At 46.0% G+C, this 20381-nt stretch overlaps 1 long non-coding RNA gene and 2 other non-coding genes across 3 annotated transcripts in view; 2 read left to right on the top strand and 1 right to left on the bottom strand.

Annotated features, from left to right (window-relative positions):
* The window catches only part of LOC140189110 (uncharacterized), a 592538-nt gene that overhangs the window by 109227 nt on the left and 462930 nt on the right, over window positions 1–20381 (top strand). The gene's annotated exons all lie outside the window — the stretch shown is intronic.
* Window positions 4241–4312, top strand: trnag-ccc (transfer RNA glycine (anticodon CCC)). The gene has a single exon. It is a non-coding gene; the product is annotated as a tRNA-Gly (tRNA).
* Window positions 7327–7398, bottom strand: trnam-cau (transfer RNA methionine (anticodon CAU)). The gene has a single exon. It is a non-coding gene; the product is annotated as a tRNA-Met (tRNA).

Consider the following 20381-nt stretch of genomic DNA (forward strand, 5'->3'; position numbering starts at 1 on the left):
TCGACCTGAACTCGGCCCATCTGCCTGCATTCGGCCCGTATCCCTCTCAACCTTTCCCATCCATGTGACTGTGCAAATATGTTTTAAATATTGTACCTGAGGCAGAGAGCCGGTGCAGTGAGGCGCTGACAGACACTCACTGTTCCGCGGGCAGGAAGAGGATCCCACAGCGGAGCCGAAACGATCGAGCCCACGTCGCCATAGTCCTGACGCCACCAGCCGGGATTTACCGTTCCCCAGGAAACGACGGAGGTGGGACATCTGTGACGTCACTCCGTCACTGATTGGTTGTCTCGACGTGTCACGTGACGGTGAGTGCGCTGCCCGGGAGGCGGGGCAGAGGGAGCTGTCAATCAGTGGAGCCGCTGAAAAACTTGCCACCATTGTAAACAGAGTGGGTGCAGACGGAGATTTCCGGGATCGGTGACTCCCTCCCCACCCACGGGAATTGAGTGTGTTAGAGACAGTAATATTCATATTTTAATATGACTCTGCGGCATTATACATATTTAATGTTTGTATTTTGCATATTTTTGTTGGATAATCTTTTATAATTTGGGGTAAAACCCTTGTAACTAGATCACTGAAAAATTCATGAAGAAAGAGCGTCACGGAAAAATATTGTCAAAGCCAAAATTTTAACCGAAAGTAAGTTGTCCTCATGGTACGAAAATATCACCATCTAGTTCAAAGTAAAATCTATTCTCACAGTAGATTCATGTCACCACATACAACCCTGAGATTCTTTTCTGCGGCAATTCTTAGCAAATCAATATAACTTACTGTGAACTGTAAATATGAGGAATTATAAACTGTAAACAAACAGTGAAAATTCAGGAAAAAAAGCAATAAATAATGAGCATGAAATAACCATGTAACAGAGTCCTGAAAAGAGTCCTGACGTGAGTGTATCTATCCCCTTTTGTTCAAGTCCCTGATGGTTGAGGGGTAGTAACTGTTCTTGAACCTGGTGGAGCGTGTACTGAGGCACCTGTACCTTCTGCCTGATGGCAGCAGTGAGAAAAGAGCATTGCCTGGGTGGTGAGGATCTTTGATGATGGATGTTGCTTCCCTATGGCTATGTTTCATGTAGATGTGCTCAGTGGTTATGAATGTTTTACCCGTGATGTAGCTGGGCTGAATCCACTAGCTTTGTAGGAATTTCCACTCAAAGACATTGGTGTTCCTATACCAGTTCATAATGCTGCCAGTCAGCACACCTACCATCAGACATTTATAGAAGTTTGACAAAGTTTTCAATGGCATGCTGAATCTCTGAGATTCCTGAGGAAGTAGAAAAGCTGTCATGCCTTGTTCACAGTAATACTTATATGATGGGTCCAGGACCGGTCCTCTGAGAGAGTGACACACAGGAATTTAAAGTTACTGACTCTCTCCATTTCTGATCGTACTTTGATTACTGGCTCATGTACCTCCAGATCCCTGCTGAAGTCAACAATCTGTCCCTTGGTCTCACTGACATTGATTGAGAGGTTGTTGTTATTATGCCACTCAACCAAGTTTTCTGTCACCCTACTGCATGCCAATTCATCGCCACCTTTGATACAGCCCACAACAGTGGTGTCATCAGCAAACTTGTATACGGTGTTGGAGCTGTACTCAGCCACACAGTCATAGGTGTAAAGCGAGTAGAGCTGGGGACTAAGCACACTTCCCTATGGTGCTCCTGTGCTGATAGAGATTGTGGAGGAGACGTTTTTGCCAATCTGAACTGGCTGGGGTCTGCACCTGAGGAAATCCAGGATCCAATTTCACATGGGGGTATTGAGGCCCAGGACTGGGAGTTTACTGATTAGTTTTGAGGGGATGATGGTGTTGAGTGCTGAGCTGTAATCAATAAAGGGCATTCAGATGTTTGCATCTTTGCTGAAAAGATGTTCCAGAGTTGTGTGAAGAGCCAACGAGACAGCATCTGCTGTTGCTTCAGTAGGGGAATTGGAGAGGATACAAGTCATCATTCAGACAAGAGCTGATATGCGAATTCTTGGTTCCATCCCTCCCGCTTCTGTCTTCTCCTATCATTTTAGATCCCCCCTCCCCCTCCCCCTCCCACTTTCAAACCTCTTACTAGCTCTTCTTTCAGTTAGTCCTGTCGAAGGGTCTCGGCCTGAAACGTCGACTGTACCTTTTCCTAGAGATGCTGCCTGGCCTGCTGCGTTCACCAGCAACTTTGATGTGTGTTGCTTAAAAATGAGTCCCGGCTTTTCGAAGGTTAAGTCCCGGCTCTATGTTGATGTTCGGTCCCGAGTCTGTCTCTGATCTCCAAGAACCCAAGCCTCGACGATCCCGCAGCCAAGCTCAAGAGGAAAGGCCCCAGCTTGTCTCCTAGTCCATGGTTTCTAGCCCTGGTCCCGCTTTCCCCAGCCCACGTCTGCGTTTTTGTCCCTGTTCCTGGTCTGAATCCTGTCACGTCCCTACTCTAGTCAAGTCCTGTTCCTTGTACTTCAATGTCTGTGTCTCGCATTTGGGTCCGTTCCCAGCACCCCTTTGTGACAGTTCTAACACCCCGGATACCTCTATTTTCATCAGGAAACAGAGATATTATCTTATTTTAACCCAATAAAGCCTTCTCACAGTTTCTTATCTTAACGATTGGCACATCTCCTCCTCTTCAGGTTTGAGCACATTCTATACTCCCTAAAGCAGATTTCAACTCTGCAGTTAATTTCAAACGAGAAAACGTGCGGATACTGGATATCCAAACAACACATACACAATGCCGGAGGAACTCAGGTCTGATGAATGATCTCGGTCCGAAATGTCGACTGAACTCTTTTCCATAGTTGCCGTTGCGTTTCTCTAGCATTTCGTGTGTTGTTGCAGTTAATTTAATGGGATTGATGAAAGAAGGCTGTTCCAGGTCAAATTTAAACATTACCTTGAAGTCTTTTTTCCTTCCAAAGTATCCAGCCTTTCCTAACAAATCACTTGAAATTATTCCAGATCCAGATTCCAGATGTAAATTCAACTTCATTCCAACCTCCTCCCGCATTCACCAGAACCCTCAGTTTCCGGATCTTTTTCCAGACGGAGGGCCCCTCCTGAACCTACATTATTTCCCACAATCCCCACACATTCACTGCCAGCGCCACCAACCGCTACTGCTCCTGAGCCAGTCAACAGCTCGAAACCTCTTCTTGGTTCTGCTGTCAATCAGGTCCAGGGGTGGGGCAACGCAGCGTGTACGTACATGCTGCAATGACGTCACAAACATTAAGCTCACCTTCCTCCAGTGCACTTTTTGAGCGTCTGGTCGGAGGGTCCGGGGCTGCGGGAGGGGCAGGGTGACTTTAAACCCGTCGGTAAACACGGCCACATGGTTTGGTTCTCTCCAAAGTGTTTCAACTGTACCTTTGCCTGTCTTCTCCACACAGTCACCCAGGGAATCTGACAGAGTCGCCATGAGTGGTGGGAAAGTGCGGGGGTTCATATCTTGGAGCAGCAGCCCCGGTTTAATGTTTCGGAGTGAAGGATTCGGTCACCGAGCTTAACGCCGAACGGCGTTGAAGTACAGACACGATGATGGAACACTGAAAAAAAATGCTGAACAGACCGTCCCTTGTTCTCGGGAAACTCTCCAGTCGCGGGCTATTTGCACACTAGACTCTCCCATATTCTAATCCCGTCTTCATTTGAAGCAGGAAAACGGTCTCCTCGTCGGCGAATCGAACCCCTCTCTCTCGCGTGACAGGTGGGGAAACTAACGAGGAATAAACAGGAGTGTGGAACCTGTCACACGGATGTCAGGGTGTAGGAGAACTCATAGAGTCACTCTGATGTCTGTTTGCTGAGTGTAGAGGTGGCGCATTTTACCCATCCCCTCCTCACTGTGTGACTGGAGGGGTCTCAGACTTCTTCAGTGATTCAGTCACTGATTGAGTTCAAGGACTGGCCAACGGAAGGGATCCCATTAAAGTCTAACCGCGTGTTTGTTTGAACGGATATTTATAATCAGAATTTGGTCCCCATTTACTGATACGTCAAGCAGGAAACCATTTGTAGCCCTTCGAATCTCTCGGGTCGATTCTCCCTTCAGTCGGATCTCAGGAGCTGTGTTTCTCCGGTCTGTCGGAACGTCGCGACATCCAGTGGTCGGAATAGGAACTGCAACAGAGTGAGGCATGATCCTTCAGAAAACAGCTCAGACACTGAGAATCGAGTTACAGACTCTTATAGCACCAGAGACCATTCAGTCACCGAATCTGGTTTGCATCATGGGGCGATGGTGGTATAGTGGTGAGCATAGCTGCTTCCCAAGCAGTTGACCCGGGTTCGATTCCCGGCCATCGCAGGTTGTACACTTTTAGACTGAAAAACATAACCTCTCACCAAGCACTATGAACGCAGAATTCATGGGCAATTTACTGTCAGTGAAATTCACTCTAATGGATCAGACGGATCCCTCAGGTACGATGGTGGTGGTCCCTGATGTAGGAGGATCGAGGACCCCAAATTGAATGAAAAACATAACTTTAGACCCCATCCGTTAGTTCCAAGGACTCTGCTCGAGGAAACGTACACTTTCTGGTCAAATCGAACATACAGATTCCTGATGAAAGACACAACGCGCCCCAGATATTTTCTGGTCTCCCTCCTTCATCCAGCAGAAGGTACACATCACAGTCTCATGGAAAGTTGTGTCTGTTGAATGGATCCCTAGTACGATAAGATGGACTCTTGACCTCACAATCCACCTCGTTATGGTGCTGCAGCATATTATTTACCTGCGCCGTGCTTTCCCTGTGGCTGTTACACTTTATTCTGCATTTGCTTATTGCTTCACTTTGTTCTCTCCCAATGCACTGTGTATTTGATCTCTATGAACAGAGAGAAAGAGAAGCATTTCACTGTATTTCGGTATATGTGACTGAAACACGTAGAACAGATTCAATTCCCACTGTACTCATCGCGACTGCAGTACGGAGCGCTGCCTCCGGACAGCGCAGCGTTTCCCAGCTCGCAATGAAACACAGCAGAAACAGAAGAGCTGAAATTGCAGAGGGGGCGGCAGTGAGAGAGGGTTTCACTGAACTCTCGTCGAAGGGAAGATTTAAACTTCTTCAGGGTAGGCATCCATTGAAGGGACTTTGAAGTACAGAAGTCGAATCACAAACGAGAAACTGTGCAGAGGCTGGAAATCCTCGCAACACACACAAAATGCTGGAGAAACTGAGCAGGTCAGGCTGCTTCATGATCCTGAAGAATGTGACTAAACACATTGATGAAGGTAGAGAAGTAGATGTAGTGTGTATGGATTTCAGCATGGGATTTGATAAGGTACCCCATGCAAGGCTTATTGAGAAAGTAAGGAAGCATGAGATCCTAGGGGACATTGCTTTGTGGATCCAGAACTGGCTTGCCCACAGAAGGCAAAGTGTGGTTGTAGACTGGTCATATCCTGCATGGAGGCCGTTAACCAGTGGTGTGCCTCAGGGATCTGTTGTGGGACCCCTACTCTTCGTGATCTTTATAAATGACCTGTATGAGGAAGTGGAGGGATGAGCTAGTAAATTTGCTGATGCCACAAATTTTCAGGGTGCTGTGGATAATGTGGAGGGCTGCCAGAGATTACAGCGGGACATTGATAGGATGCAAAACTGGGCTGAGAAGTGGCAGATGGAGTTCAACCTAGATAAGTGCGAAGTGGTTCATTTTGGTAGGTCAAATATGATGACAGAATATAGTATTAATTGTAAAGCTCTTGGCAGTGTGGAGAATCAGGGGGATCTTGGGATCCGGGTCAATAGGACACTCAAAGCAAGTTGACTCTCTGGTTAAGCAGGCATACGGTGCATTGGCCTTCATCAACCGTGAGATTGAACTTAAGAGCCGAGAGGTAATGTTGCAGCTATGTAGGACCCTGGTCAGATTCCACCTGGAGTTCTGTGCTCAGATCTTGTCACCTCACTACAGGAAGGGTTTGGAAACCATAGAAAGGGTGCAGAGGAGATTTACAAGGATGCTTCCTTGACTGGGGAGCATGCCTTATGATAGATAATAGGTTGAGTGAACTCGGCCGTTTCTCCTTGGAGTGACGGAGGAAGAGAGCTGATCTGATGGAGGTGTAGAAGATGAGATGCATTGATCGTGTGGAGAGTCAAAGGTGTTTCCCCCCCTCCCCCCCCCCGCAGGGCTGAAATGGCCAGCACGAGAGGGCACAGTTTTAAGGTGCTTGGAAGTAGGTACAGAGGAGATGTCAGGGGTAAGTTTTTACGCAGAGAGTGATGAGTGCATAGAATGGGCTGCCAGCGACAGTGGTGGAGGCGGATACGACAGGGTCTTTTTAAAGACGCCTGCATAGGTACATGGAGCTTAGAAACATAGAGGGCTATGGGTAACCCTAGGTAATTTCTAAAGTACGTGCATGTTCGGCACAGCACTGTGGGTCGAAGAGCCTGTATTGTGCTGTAGGTTTTGTATGTTTCTATGTTTCTAAGGGTTTCGGCCTGAAACGGCGACTGTGTACTTTATTCCATAGATGCTGCTGCACATTTTCTCTTGTATGAGAGAGAAAAAAAAAACTGCCGGATCACTAGCGTGTGTAAAATAGACCCGCAGGTTTGTTGGGGACCCGAGTCACTCCAATCTCAAACTGTTCCAGCTGCTACCATCCGGGAGTCAGTACCGCAGCTTAAAAGTCGGGACCAACAGCTGCGGGACAGCTTCTTCCACCAGGCCAACAGACTGATTAATTCACGCTGATACAATCGTATTTCTATGTTATATTGACTGTCCTGTTGTACATACTATTTATTACATATTACTATAAATTGTACATTGCATAGTTAGACGGAGACGTAACGTAAAGATTTTTTTCTCCTCATGTATGTGAAGGACGTAATTAATAGTTAATTCAGTTCAATTCCATGGAAGAGACTTCACAGTGCAGAAGTCGAATCACAAACGGTAAAATGTGCAGGTGCTGGAAATCCAAGCAACACACACAGAATGCTGGAGGAACTCAGCAGGCCAGGCTGCTTCATGAACCTGTGAAGGGTTTCGGCCTGAAACATCGACCGTATACTTTATTCCGAAGCTGCTGCTGCACATTTTCTCTTGAAAGAGAAAGAGATTAAAAAAAAAACTGCTGACGATCACCAGAGTCCCTGGGTGGGCTCGAACCACCAACCTTTCGGTTAACAGCCGAACGCGCTCACCGATTGCGCCACAGAGACGAGAATTAAATGAAGTACGAATAAATGACGAATTTTCATTGAAATCCGGTTTCCTTTTACAGATGCATAATATGACACATTTGTGTTTTAAAACACGAGGATGCATAAGCGCTGCCGCTAACAGAAAATATAGCAGAGGATGGTTTCGATCCATCGACCTCTGGGTTATGGGCCCAGCACGCTTCCGCTGCGCCACTCTGCTGCCGAGAATATAAAGAATTGTTGTATGTGAGTGTTGTGGATGCTTTGTGTGTGTTGTGTATGTGTTTATCTCTGTGTCTGTTTATGTCTTAGTCACAGTCATAGTCATAGTCATAGTCATACTTTTTTGAACCCGAGAGAAATTAGGTTTCGTTACAGTTGCATCAACCAAGAATAGAGTATAAATATAGCAATATAAAACCATAAATATTTAAATAATAATATGTAAATTATGCCAGGAAATAAGTCCAGGACCAGCCTATTGGCTCAGGGTGTCTGACCCTCCAAGGGAGGAGTTGTAAAATTTGATGGCCACAGGCAGGAATGACTTCCTATGACGCTCTGTGTTGCATCTCGGTGGAATAAGCCTCCGGCTGAATGTACTCCTGTGCCCAACCAGTACATTATGTAGTGGATGGGAGACATTGTCCAAGACGGCATGCAACTTAGACAGCATCCTCTTTTCAGACACCACCGTCAGAGAGCCCAGTTCCATTCCCACAACATCACTGTCTGAGTCTGGGTCTGGGTCTGTATATGTCTGGGTCCATTCCCGCTTTTCCCCCTATTCATACCCAGTTTCTTTCGTTCATTCCCTGTTTCTCCTCTTTCTCTTTTTCTCCACCTTTCTTTCTTTCCTCCCTACTTTCTGGCCCACTCAGTTATCATCTCTGTGCCGTTTATGCTCTAACCGCCTTGCACCTCGTTCCCGATATTTCACCAGTGACTCTGTTCTACATTGTTTAGTTGTTCAGACAGACAATTCATCCCACTTCTGAGGCTTTTTAAAAGCATGAACAGCGACGTTTTCACCCACAACGGGGACTCAGTCCCGAGGTGCCATTAACTTCCTAATCCTGTCCTGATGATTGGATGACTGTCCGAGTCCCTTCAGTGCTGAACCAGCAGTTCACCTTGTGAAACGGAACTCGCGACATTAATGCATTGCAAACACTTCCCTCAAATGCAGCAATTCCTCCTCCGGGATTAACTGTTCGTATCACGTTCAGACCATCACGGCCGGACCAGTGAGTGACAGATGGAGCGGTAGGGACTATCGCTGATGGTTCGCCCCTCCCTGTAACGAGGGGCAGTTTTTCCATTTCTCCACCGTAGCTTTGTAACTGACACAGTAAGGGTTGGGTTTTAACTCCCCCACGTGGGACGGTGTAAAGACACGCTGGCAGCTGATTATCCCCTATCACCGGGCTTCTCCCTCTCTTCTCCCACTTTTCAATTCTACTCCTCATTTGATTTCTCCAGACCTCCTGAAGGGTCTCGGCCCAAAACGTCGACTGTACTCTTTTCCATAACTTCCTCCGTCGCTCCAAGGGAAAAACTGCCTGACTTGCTGAGTTCCTCCAGCATTTTGGGTGTGTTGATCCGTGTCTTGCTAAACCCATGAATCATCTTCCCAAATCTTTTGTGAAGTAGATATTCGGAGAAATGTTCTTATATTGTAAAAATAAAATTACGTGTGATTAATTCAACAAAAAGCTATTAACAGATACCAAAACGTACCACAGAAAATGTAATTTAAAGACCTTTTTCATGAAAGAAATTGACCCTTTCCTTCCCAGTAGCAGACTCTTGATATGAGTTGTTTCTCTGGTCTGGGAATGAGTTTCCAGACATTAAATTGATATTATATCCGCCAGTGAAAAGAAATACACACACACACACACACACACACACACACACACACACACACACACGTGTAAACAAACAGTAACACACACGCACAGGCACGAAAACAAACAGATACACACGCACAAACACACGCATACTCACACACACTCCCCCCCCCCCCCCCGCACACACGGAAACAAACTAAGTTAAATACAGAAAGCGCAGTGACTAGCAAACTGAAGGAATAAATGTGATAACACAGTTGAGATATTGAACACGAACAGGCCTGGAAATATCTCAAATGAATTATGTTAACATTAGTTGTATGTTGACATTAATAAATACGCGATGGTCATAACCTCCTGGCAGCGTGTTATGCCTTTGGAGAGACGGCGCTCCTCTGAAGACACCAACGGAAGAAGCACTGGAAACATTTCGAGGTAGTTAAACTATCACTGAAGTGGAGTTATGGGAGTGAGTTGCAAACTCAGCACAAGAAATGAAAGAAGTGAGAAGGGAATCTATGTGAAAAGCCGAGTGAGGGCACAGTGCAGATGTTGAGGGACGAGGAGAATCAGCGAGGGAAGGATGAGGGAGTAACTTTAAATTCCTCAGTGTTATCATTTCAGATTATCAATCCTTGGCCCGGCACATACGTTTCATTACAGAAAAGGCTCGGCAGCGCCTCTACACGCCATCTAAAATGTTGACAGATTTCCATAGGTGTGCGGTGGAGAGCATATTTACTGGTGGCATGAGGACCTGGCATGGGACCACCAATGCCCTTGTACGGAAAAGCTCACAAACAGTAATGGATAGAGCCCAGTCCAGCACAGGTAAATCCCTCACCACCGCTGAGCTCAGCTACACGGAATGCAGGATCCCGACCATCCAGGTCATACTCTCTTCTCGCTGCTGGCATCAGGAAGGAGGTAACCCATCAATAGGTCCATTACCCCTCAGCCATCAGGCTATTGAAGAAGAATGGACAACTTCATTTACCCAACACTGAACTGTACCCACAACCCAGAGACTTACTTTCAAGACTCATCACTTCATGTTTTCGATATTTATTTATTATTTACTATTAACACTTTCTTTGTTCTTTCTTGTATTTGTGTAGTTTATGGTTTTGTTCACCTTTCTCGTTTGCTGTCTTTGCTGAGTGTGGTATTTCATTGATTCGCTTTTGTTACGTTCCATTTACTGTTGACGCTCCTATGGTGACGTGTATATAGTTCGGGAATAAATTTAGTTTAATCTTGCAACTTTGGACATTCGGGAGAGGAATCTATTGGGTGAGACACGGATGCTGTTTTACACTGTTAGCGACGAGGTGGAAAGATTGGTGGAGCCCAGCAGCTTTATTCTCTGGGACAGCATTGCGGCAGAGGACAGCACCGAACGGAACGCCTTATCTCCGGACATAGAAGATAGGGAGTGGAGTGGGCGACACAGGTCTTCCAGTTGTTTCATTTGAATGGTCATCTCTGCATTGCAATCACCGGACCACTGTTCCAGCATTTCATATCAACGGGCTGTTGTGACTGTAGTCTATATTCTCATCCAGGAGGAACCAGTCTCATCACATCCCGTTTGTTAAGACCCCTCAGGATTTTACATCTATTCTGTAACAAGTTCTTACTGCTCTATATTCCAGAATATACAATCCTTGTATCTTGAACTCGGTTCAGAACACAAATTGCACACCACAGGTATTAATTTAATTAAAAAAAAATAAAGTTTACTCGTTTCCCGCGATTAACACCACCCCTTTAAATGCCTGTACTCTAAGTGGTGTTCCAGATGTTGTGTCTCTACATAATTGAAAAACAATTTCTCTACTGATGGATTCGGGTCTCCTCGCTATATACCTTGCTTGCTTAACCGAAGTTTTGGAACATGCTGTATGGTTGCCAGCAAGCATTTTGGAATTGACGTCCTCGCCCAGCTGAATCACATTGACTGTCAGAGGGCGACAAAACCTTACCATTTCGATAAAATGCTTCCTTCTATTTTAAGCTACTATGTTGATTAACGTCACCTCCCATTTCACTGAACTTTACACACTCACTAATATTTTGATATCTTTCTTTTTATATAGTTTTAGAATCGGTGTGAAACTGGAAGATGTATAGCCAGACAGTGAGGTGGGGATGTGGAACATATTGACAGAGCAGCTGATGTACTGTGGGGAGAAGAGGCATTGTTTGCAGTCCAGAGCTTCTGCAAACTGATCCATAGTAACCATCAATAATCAATCCCCATCATTCCTCGTGTAGGTTCTTATAAATTCAGGGTGTTCATTGGAAATTCTGTCGGCTGAGTGACTCTGGTCACTCTTAACATTCGACTGATCATCTGCTACCAACATGGACTGAACTGCTTTCCTGTTGAGTCGGACATCTTCAGAACTCCTAACCATGGGGCTCCGTGAGTGTATGAAGAAATGAGATTATTCCAGACAGTATCAGCCCACAGTGTTTAAGGTCTCCTCAGCGGACAAGTCTAGTGACACTTGCCGCATTCTCTCGTTCACTAAAGGTATCCTTCCTGAAGTACGGGCCCCTACCTGCAGGCAGGAGAACGGGGTTGTTTGGATCTCCCTTTCTCAGAGGCAATAGAGGCGAAGTCTATTAACGAGAGAGGATTCAAATTCAACGCATATTTATGATCAAAGAAGGTATAAATTATACACCTTGAGATTTGTCTGTTCATAAGCAACCACAAGGCAAGAAACTCGAATAATCCAATTTTAAACAGACCAAAAGCCAATGCACAGAGAAGGAGAGAGAAAGAAACACACATCGTGCAAACAAGAGAAGCAAGCTAACAGCATTCCGAACCAGACTGGATAACAGATCCGCTCCCGGAGCATCCGGAGTAGGCCAAAAGACTCGGTCCCCGGTTTTTACACCAACGAGCCAGAAAAGCACAACAGCGGGATCCACCGCGATCTATTTCATTGTGTTATTTATTCAATTACATCAACGGGCTGAGAAGTTAACGAGACCTCGGGATTCATTAAATTAAGTCACCTTGGTGTGAGTGAAACTATCGTAAGCTGCAAAATACCGACAGGAGGAAATAGTGTCCTTTGGCTAATTTCGGCTCTCTATTGTTCGACCCATTGATGTTTGTCCCGAAGAACAGCACACAGACAAAGAGGGAGAACGCAGTATAGACACAATGGAAGATAAACAGAATGTGTGACAGCAGGGCTACTGAAATCGTGTTGATTAGATAATGCAAAATACATTCATTGCTGACATGCCTGGAACGAGACCTCCGAATGGGTTGGAGCACAGAGATAAGGACAGGATGGGGCCGGGGGTAGGAAACACGGAAAAGAAAACAGAGACACGGGCAGAGAGATAGGCGCGAAATAAATCGACGAAGACCAGTTATTAAGGGAAACGATGTGATGTCAGCAGAACACCGATAAGTAAAAATAAAAGAAAAGATTAGAAGCTTCCACAACGGAGCAGCGCAACACCACGTTCAGCCAATAGCAGAGTGGCTCAGCGGAAGTATGTTGGGCCCATGGCCATTCGGTCGAAACCATCGGTCCCTCCGCGACTCCCTGGTCCACACGTCCCTCCCCACGGATCTCCCACCTGGCACTTATCCCTGTAAGTGCAAGTGCTACACCTGTCCCTACACCTCCTCTCTTGTCACCATTCAGGGCCCCAAACAGCACTTCCAAGTGAGGCAACACTTCACTTGTGAGTCTGTTGGGGTCATCTATTGCATCCGGCGCTCCCGGTGCAGCCTCCTCTACATCGGTGAAACCAGACGCAAATTGGGGACCGCTTCGTCGAGCACCTCCGCTCCATCCGCCAAAACAGACAGGATCTCCCAGTAGCCACCTACTTCAACTCTGCTTCCCACTCCCATTCAGATATGTCCATACATGGTCTCCTCTACTGCCATGATGAGGCTAAACTCAGGTTGGAGGAGCAACACCTCATATACAGTCTAGGTAGTCTCCAGCCCCTTGGTATGAACATAGAATTCTCCAACTTCCGGTAATTCCCTCCTACTCCCGTCCCCTATCCCTATGTCAAGCTGCCCCCTCCCCCAGTTGCCTACCACCTCCCTCATGGTCCCGCCTCCTTCTACTACCCATTGTGTTTTCCCCTATTCTTTCTTCAGCTTTCCTGCCTATCACCTCCCTGCCTCCCTTCCCCCACACCTTTATCTTTCCCCTTACTGGTTTTTCATCTGGAACCTACCAGCCTTCTCCTTCCCACCCTCCCTCCACCTTCTTTATGGGGCCTCTGCCCCTTCCCCCTACAGTCCTGACGAAGGTTCCCGGCCCGAATCGTCGACTCATCGTTTCCACGGATGCTGCCCGAACTGCAGAGTTCCTCCAGCGTGTTGTGAGTGTTGCTTTAACCCCAGCATCTGCGGATTATTTTGTGTTTACCATTTATGACTTGTCTAATTTACCACAGATTCGAGAAACGAAACTTCTGCGCACTCTGTAAACGGACTGAAGCGTTGAATGCAGGGGATATTCATAAGGATTTTGGCTGAGATGGAGAGTTCCCGTGTAAGCGGAGACTGGATAGAGTGCGGTTGTATCCATGGAGTGCTGGCGGTGACGGAGATCTTTGAAGATCATATCAAATTAGCCGGGGCCTATCTGAATGCTGGTATAATGTCCTGACGTGTGTAAACCTAGACAGCATCAGATTAGGAATTTCATGAAAACGGTGTTTGGAAACTGGAACCCATGCCGGAGGCAGATACACGCAGAACATTAGAGAATTGTCTGGGCAAGCACCTCAACCAGCAAGGCACTGAAGGCAATAAATCAGTTCGTAAGTGAGTTGATTTACTTTTACTCTGGTGAGATCGGTTCTTGATTGTCGGCATGGACGTGGTGGGTCGAAAGGCCTGTTTCAGGGTGACATGAGACTGTGATTCTATCTTACATTTGTTAATCACAATAAAGGTGGGTTTAATTTAATCGTGTGCTGGAGAGAGGGTGTGGAGAGGGATCCCACAGGGACAGGCAGATTGAGTGGTGTGCAGAATGACACACTCAGGGTAAACACATCATCTGACAGGTTTGGATGCGTTTTAGTTTGTTGTGGGAGTCTGGGTTACAGTGAGAACAGGAAGCTGCACTGGTCGGTTCATCGAGAAAATCTGAAAGGTAGGAAATCCACCCTTGATCGACTGGCCAACCCAGGGTGCATAATAATTATATACTCAATCATGGATATAAACAATTTCGGGAACTCGTACGCTATTTAGCAGGTTTGACCAGTCGGCCGAAAGAAGTCTGCGCAGATCGGGTTCTATGAAGAGTTTATTTCTGATAGTTTCGATGAAAGATGAAAACTCTGCTAAATGCAATCGTTGGAAATTACACCTGCGTTAATTTTCTGTGAGACCGCGATGTTCACCATTATATCACCATTGTGCCATCATTCTGCAGGAGGCTTGGGTCCTGAATCGTCTCCAGGGGTGTTTGACTGTGGCTCGAGCTGCTTTCTGAGCCCGGTCACTCTGATTCCTGACTGTGCTGCAGTTCCTGTTATGTCCAGTTGACGGCGGCATCTTTCTACAGACCGGAGATACAAAACTCCCAGTAATTGGCACGGAATCGGACTGAAGTGAGAATGATCCTTTCAAAATTCGAAGAGCTACACATCGTTTCCGCCCTGTCGCATTACTTTTCAACAAGACGGAGTTGAGTTCGAACGAGAGTACTTCCTTTCGCTAATCCTTGAACACAACGGTGACTGAATCGCTGGAGGAAACTGAGACACCTCTGTGGGAAGGACACTGACTCCAATGTTGCACTCAACAAACAACAAGGGAATTCTATTCACCGTCTTGAGCTCTTATATGTGCTTCAAATGTTATACCAACAGTAATTCCCCGTTAGTATAGTGGTTAGTATCCCCGCCTGTCACGGGGGAGAAAGGGGTTCAATTCCTCGACGGAGAGATACTAATCTTACTGCTCAAAAGATAAAGAAAGGTGAACAAATAATTTGGCATTGAAGTGATCAGTTCAGCGCTCATTGGGAAGGTGGAATCTCTTGCTGCTGTGAGCTCGGAATGGTAGAGTTTTCCAAGAAGAAGGACACTTTGTGTTCAGACTGCTTCTTCGAATCTCCCTAGGAGAATCTGTATTTCGCAGCGTTCGTTGTTACACTCAGCGGCTGAGTCCATCACTCCGAGCACACTAAACCCTGGGTTTAGTTGTCAGCTCCGCATTGTCCACCACTTTAGCAAAGTAACTAACCAACATTGACTGTCATTTGCATCCTCATCTTGCTTTGCTACGCAAAATGACTCCAGTCCCCTGCTGTGCAAAGGGAAATCAGACTTTACAAAGACCTTTCTTGCCGAGGTTGACAGCACATTATCTGTGAACTTTCCCTGCCAAGGCGCTACGTTAATTTGACTTGCTGTATCTCCTCCCACTTCCCTTTCGTTCTGTAAAGGACAACATGGATTGTGGGTGCAGTTGAATTGTCCAGAGAATTCAGGTCTCCTCAGTGATCCTGTCATCGACTATCCTGAAGAGGAGGGTTGCTGAACAACAATGCAGGCAGCCGTTCTTTGGGCCATCACTCCGCAGAGTGCTCTCATGCAAGAAATTAAAACAAAGTTTAATATCAGCAACTGGAGTTGCACAAACTTCCTAGCGGGGACTGAAGCCAATTATAGGTCCCAAAGGTGATAATAGAGTCGTATGTATCTCCGGACCAAACTTATTACCCTTAACAGCTTCCAACGGGATCCATACGGTTAAAGTTGGTGATGTTCTCAGATATATCAAGGGTGTTTGTCCATTATTCCAGACCAATGATGGCACAGTTATCTTCACTCTCAGACAACAGAACGTTTAATGCTGTTCGGTTTTGAGACGCAACTTTGCAGTTTTCTGCCATTTTGTGAGAAATATCATTGGTGTTCAGACTTATATCAGCACTGTGGCTGTGTCGTTAGCCAATTACTGCAACATTGGGGCCATACCGATGCTCCCACGAGTCAGTCTGGTGGGTCCCCAGAACAGGAACACTAAAATCCAGTAACGCTGCTCAGTCTCCTTCAGCCTTCAAAGCTGGCAGATGGTATGTATTTGGTACTACCTTCGCCAAATTATAATAACCCCTTGACAGTGTTTGTTCAGACCAGAGACACCATTAAAGTAGAAAGGGGATACGCCGGGACAATAAATACAGTCGGCTTGCTAGCCCATTCTGTAAGTGCCATTAACAGAAGGTGTGATATCACTGGTGATATAGGTATTGTTACCTAAATCTGATCCCATCACCCTGTAGATGCAGTAACAGACTTCACCCTCATCCTCACGAAGCAGCTTCACAGCTGAGAATTTATGCAGTCCATTATAAGAAATTTAATAGCATCATTCAAAGCAGTTCCATTGGCAAGTGTGATTTCTCCGGGCAGTTCAGCCCAATGCTCCTTTCACAGCTCTAACATTGATACCACAGTGAAAAACAGAACCAAACTTTCCCGAACCTCGTCACCTCCATTTGGCCTTCGGCCCGGCGCTGACATCGATGGAAGCTTGTGATCTCCTCGCTGTCAGCGAAGGATCCGCCACCTTGTCACGGTTCTGCCACCTCGAATTGTCTTCAATTCCAAAGGGAAGTTACAGACTATTACTTGTGATAATCAACCCACACAAATTGCTGGAAGAACTCAGCAGGCCAGACCGCATTTATGGAAGAAGATTTTTTTTTTCCATAGATGCAGCCTGGTCTGCGGAGTTCCTCTGGCAATTTATGTTTGTTGCTCGAATTTCCAGCATCTGCAGATATTCTCTTGTTTGCCAATTGCGATAATCGTTTGCCAGAAAAAAAGTGCGATGGACAAAGCAGAAATGAACCTCATGATACCGACCACTACCCCCTTTCAGTGAAGCCATCTCTTTTGTACAGTTCACCTTTGCACCACATGAAGTCACGGAGATCCGGTAAATGCAAGTAGGCATTTTCCATGCTGAGCTCTTTGACTTCGCTAACTTTGCCTCCAACTTTCACCCTGTCCTCAAATTTACCTGGTCCATTTGCGACACCTCACCCTCCTTTCTTGATCTATCTCTGTCTCTGGAGACAGCTTATGTACTGATGTCTACTATTAGCCAACAGACTCTCACAGCAACCTGGACAATTCCCCTTCCCAACCTATGTCTTGCAAAAATGCCATCCTATTCTCGCAATTCTTCCGTCTCTGCCGCATCTGCGCTGAGGATGAGGCTTTTCATTCCAGGACGAAGGAAATGTCTTCCTTTTTTAAAGAAAGGGGCTTCCCTTCCTCCACCATCAACTCTGCTCACAAACGCATCTCTCCCATTTCATACACATCTGCTCTCACCCCATCCTCCCGCTACCCCACTAGGGTTAGGGTTCCTCTTGTGCTCACCTACTGCCCCAGCATCCTCCGGGTCCAACACAAAATTCTCCGTAACTTTCACCACCTCCAACGGGATCCCACAACCAAGCACATTTTTCCCTCCCTCTCTTTCTGCTTTCCGCAGGGGTCGCTTCCTACGCGACTCCCTTGTCCATTCGTCCCCCACCCCCCATCTCTTCTCACCTATCTCCCTCCAAGCACTTATCGTTGTAAGCGGAACAAGTGCTCCACCTGCCCTTACACTTCCTCCGTCATCACCATTCAGAGCCTCCGACAGTCCTTCAGGGTGAGGCGACGCTTCACCTGTCAGTCGGCTGGGCTGATATACTGTGCCCGGTGCTCCTGGTGTGGCCTGTTATATATTGTTGAGACCCGAAGTAGACCGGGAGACCGTTTCTCTGAACACTTACGCTCTGTCCGCCAGAGAAAGCAAGTTCTCCCAGCCACACATTTTAATTCCACGTCTCATTCCCATTCTGATATGTCTATCCACGGCCTCCTCTACTGTCAAGGTGAAGCCGCACTCAGGAAGGGGGAACAACACCTTATATTCCGTCTCGGTAGCCTGATGGCAGGAACATTGATTTCTCTAACTTCCGTTAAAAAACACAGAAACATTACAACACAGAAACAGGCCTTTTGGCCCTTCTTGGCTGTGCCGAACCATTTTTCTGCCTAGTCCCACTGACCTGCACCTGGACCATATCCTTCCATATACCTCTCATCCATGTATCTGTCCAAGTTTTTCTTAAATTTACCACTTTGTCTGGCAGCTCATTCCACAGTCACACCACTCTCTGTGCGAAGAAGTCTCCCCCCCCCCGATCCCCAATGTTCCCTTTAAATTTTCCCCTTCACCCTTAAACGATGTGCTCTGTTGTTTTTTCTCTCCCTTAGCCTCAGTGGAAAAAGCATGCTTGTATTCACTCAATTTATACCCATGATAATTTTATATCCCTCTATCACATCTCCTCTCATTCTTATACGTTCCTAAGAATAAAGTCCTAACCTATTCAACCTTTCTCTGTAGCTCAGCGTCTCAAGTCCCGGCAATATCTCTGTAAACCTTTTCTGCACTCTTTCAACCTTATAATATCTTTCCTGTAATTAGGTGACCAAAACTGCACACAATACTCCAAATTCGGCCTCACCAATGTCTTATACAACCTCACCATAATATTCCAACCCTTATACTCAATACTTTGATTTATGAAGGCCGAAGTGCAAAAGCTCTCTTTACGACCCTATATACCTGTGACGCCACTTTTGGGGAATTTTGTATCTGTATTTCCAGATCCCTCTGTTCTACTGCACTCCTCAGTGCCCTACCATTTACTTTGTAATTTACCTTGGTTTGTCTTTCCAAAGTGCAATACCTCACACTTGTCAGTATTAAACTCCATCTGCCATTTTTCAGCCTATTTTTCCAGTTGGTCCAAATCCCTCTGCAAACTTTGAAAACTTTCCTCACTGTCCACTATTCCTCCAATCTTTGTATCATCAGCAAATTTGCTGATCCAATTTACCACATTATCATCCAGATCATTGACATAGATGACAAATAACAATGGACCCTGCACTGATCCTTGTGGCACACCACTAGTCACAGGTCTCCACTCAGCGAAGTAATTCTCCACTACCACTCTCTGGCTTCTCCCATTGAGCCAATGTCTAATCCAATTTACTACCTCACCATGTATACCTAGCGACTGAATCTTCCTAACTAACCTCCCATGCGGGACCTTGTCAAAGGCCTTACTGACGTCCAGATAGACAATATCCACTGCCTTCCCTACATCCACTTCCTGGTAAACTCCTCGAAAAACTCTAATAGATTTGTTAAACATGACCTACCACTCACAAAACCATGTTGACTCTCCTAATAAGTCCCCATCTATTCAAATACTTGTAGATCCTATATGTTAGTACTCCTTTCAATAATTTACCTACTACCGAAGTCAAACTTATTGGCCTATAATTTCCCGAATTACTTGTTGAGCCCTTTTTAAACAAGGGAACTATATGAACTATCCTTCAATCCTCCGGCACTACACCCGTGGATACTGACATTTAAAATATATCTGCCAAGGGCCTCTGCAATTTCAATACTATTCTCCTTCAAGGTCCGAGGGAATACCCTGTCAGGTCCTGGGGATTTATCTACTCTGATTTTCCTCAAGATAGCAAGCACCTCCTCCTCTTCAATTTTTATAGGTTCCATGACCTCACTACTTGTCTGCCGTATTTCTATTGACTCCATGCCAGTTTCCTTAGTAAATACAGACGCAAAAAAAAAATAACTATTTAAGATTTGCCCCATTTCTTCTGGTTCCATACATAGCCGAACACTCTGATATTCAAGAGGACAAATTTTATCCCTTGCTATCCTTTTGCTCTTAATAAACCTGTACAAGCTTTTTGAATTATCTTTCACCTTGACTGTCAAAACAATCTCATGACTTCGTGCCACTCCTCCCCTTCTTACCCCACCCCTTGTTTATTTTCATTCTCCCCCTTTTTTTTACTTCTTTCTCTGTCCCTGTCACAATCACTCCTTGCCTGCTCCCCATCTTCCTCTGTGCTCCCCTCCACCTTTCTTTCTCCCTAGGCCTCCTGTGCCATGATCCTCCCTCTTCTCCAAATCGGTATCCGTTTTGCCAATCAACTTTCCAACTCTTAGCTTCATCCCTCCCCCTCCTGTGTTCTCCAATCATTTCGGATCTCCCCCTCCTCCTCCCACTTTCAAATCTCTTACTATCTCTTCTTTAAGTTTGTCCTGACGAAGTGGCTCGGCCCAAAACGTTGACTGTACTTCTTCCTATAGACGCTGCCTAGTCTGCTGCGTTCCACCAGCATTTTGACTGCGTTGCGTGAATTACCAGTATCTGCAAATTTTCTCGTGTTTGCATTTTCCGTGCGGGTTTGGAGGGACTACAACCAGAGGTCA

The sequence above is a fragment of the Mobula birostris genome, chromosome 28, assembly GCF_030028105.1.
Source record: "Mobula birostris isolate sMobBir1 chromosome 28, sMobBir1.hap1, whole genome shotgun sequence".
Lineage (NCBI taxonomy): Eukaryota > Metazoa > Chordata > Chondrichthyes > Myliobatiformes > Myliobatidae > Mobula > Mobula birostris.